Source organism: Aplysia californica, unplaced genomic scaffold (genome assembly GCF_000002075.1).
Source record: "Aplysia californica isolate F4 #8 unplaced genomic scaffold, AplCal3.0 scaffold00051, whole genome shotgun sequence".
In the NCBI taxonomy this organism is placed as follows: domain Eukaryota; kingdom Metazoa; phylum Mollusca; class Gastropoda; order Aplysiida; family Aplysiidae; genus Aplysia; species Aplysia californica.
Genome location: NW_004797321.1, coordinates 1459567 through 1461903, shown reverse-complemented (window position 1 = coordinate 1461903; position 2337 = coordinate 1459567). Strand labels below are relative to the sequence as shown.

Sequence of the window (2337 nt, the reverse complement as noted above, 5' to 3'; positions counted from 1 at the left end):
AATAAAAATGTTTAAAAAATAAAATTTAAAATAATAAAATAAATTGAATAAATAAATAAACAATGAACACAATGTAGATTATTTCGGAGGCAGGTTTCCACCATAACCCTTAGAGCCAACCAGGACTGAGAGGGATATTATATAATTCCAATAAACAGCTCGAGATGTCTCATAAATATTTTTTTAGAGCAAGAATCGAACTCGGATCTTCGGTGTGCAACGGCGAGATGCTTTACCGTTTCATCAGGAGACGCTGTTTGGTGGTATCTAAAATTAATGTGGTTACTTACTTAGGGGGATACGGAGGGAGAGGGTTGTATTGACATGCATAATGTGTATAAAAGTGATGTGACTACTTTAAGTATGCCACTGAATCAATGTCACCTATGGACCCGGGCCCGTGTCTTTGGTCTAAAAAATCTAATAATATATCACACTGCTCATTTCTTCTAGTGGAGACCAATAACATTCAGTGCACACGGGATTGGTTGGTGGGTGCTCTGGTGGGATTTGCTCCATTTCTCCAATCAAACATTCTGTCATTCTCATCTCTCGTCCTTCTTTTCTTTGTACATTACACTCTAGTAACATCTTTAAATCTTTGGCACTTTAATTACCTATTTGTGTTTCAAGTGCTGTAAAACTCTTAGTGAAATTTAGCTAAATCACTGCCAATCGGATTAACCGGATTAAGTCGCGGCCAATCAGCTTTTCCTTCATGGATGAGGCAAAAGCTGCCATTTTGGCACAATAAGACTGAATTAAAAACGACTTGACTGTGACTTTCAAAATGAAACCCGTTTGCTCTTCAAGATTGCGAGTAGCATCGATCATTAGTAGGGTACCCGGATCTCTTATATTAATAGCTGGGTAAGTCATTCCACACCAGAGGACAGCTTTACGAAAAGAAACGAACAAATCTCATAGGTCTCTGATGGTTTGAGTTAACAGCTTTATCACTGGAGAACCTAAGACTTCTTGTCAGTGCATACATACACACTTTTGAAAGGTACCTTTCCCTCGGAACCAAGCTTCCTGGCCAACGAACTGGAAATCGAACTTGTAACCTTTTTTTTAAAACGGAAGTCCATCTTTTCATCGATGCTAATTTCTTCCAACTTCCAGCGAGACCAATAGTATTCGGTGGTTGGCAGGTTGTCTGGTGAGATTTACTCCATTTCTCCAATCAAACATTCTGTCATTTTCATCTCTCCTCCTTTTCTTTGTAAGTTACACTCCAGAAGAATCTCTAATATTCGGCACTTTAATGACATATTTGTGTTTCAAGTGCTGTAAAACTCTTACTGAAATTAAACGGATAAAGTAAACCACTGCCAATCGGATTTACCGGATTAAGTCGAGGCCAATCAGCTTTTCCTTCTTGGATAAGGTAAAAGCTACCATTTCGGCACAATACTTCCGAATTAAAAGCTTAACTCGACTGTGGCTTCCAAAATCAAGCGTGTTTGATTTTCAAGATTGCGAGTAGCATTGGTCATTGATTGGTAGAGTACCCGGATCTCTAATATTAATAGCTGGGTAAGTCATTCCACATCAGAGGCCTACATTACGAACTAATCTCTTAGGTCTCTAATGGCTTGAGTTAACAGTTTCATCACTGGAGAACCTAAGACTTCTTGTCTGTACAAACATACTTTTGAATGGTACTTTTCCTTTGGAACCCAGCTTCCTGACCAACGAAATCAAACTTGTCACTCAATTTTTGAAACGGAAGTCCAACTTTTCATAATTGGACTTGGACGTACCCCCCCCCCCTTTCAAAAAGCAACATTTTCCCAACCCCCCAACTCCCACCACCCCCATCGGCCCACTCCAGACACGCCCCCGAGTAATCTATCCGTGCACGTGCCGGCCAAGCAGGGTTGATATCTGGGGTGTTTGTTCTCTTGTCTGACTGTCATGTCTGTCATGTCTGTCCGCCTGCTTGTTCCCAGGTGTGTTTGCCTTATTTGTTCGTCTGTATTTTTTTATTTTGTTTTGTTTTGTTTCCAACTTTGTTTGGCCTGTCTGTCATTCAGCCCATCTGAATTGTCTGTGTGTCTCTCTGTCGTCTGTATGTCTGTTTGCCTGTCAGTTTGTCTCGTCTTTCTATCTGTTTGCCTGTCTGTCTGTCTGTCTATCTGTTTGCCTGTCTGTCTATCTGTTTGTCTGTCAGTATGTCTGTGCATCGTTGTACTGTGGCGTCGGTGGCCTAGTGGTTAGGCTCTCAGACTCGCAACCGTAAGGTCGTGGGTTCGAATCCCGTCAAGGGCCCGACGTTGTGTCCTTGGGAAAGGCACTTTACACGAATTTTCCTCACTTCACCCAGGTGGGAAT

The 2337-nt window shown here is 41.4% G+C and overlaps 1 protein-coding gene across 1 annotated transcript in view; it reads left to right on the top strand.

Annotated features, from left to right (window-relative positions):
* Positions 1-2337, top strand: part of LOC101851853 (gamma-aminobutyric acid receptor subunit alpha-4) — a gene marked incomplete in the record, with an annotated part of 142778 nt that overhangs the window by 132327 nt on the left and 8114 nt on the right.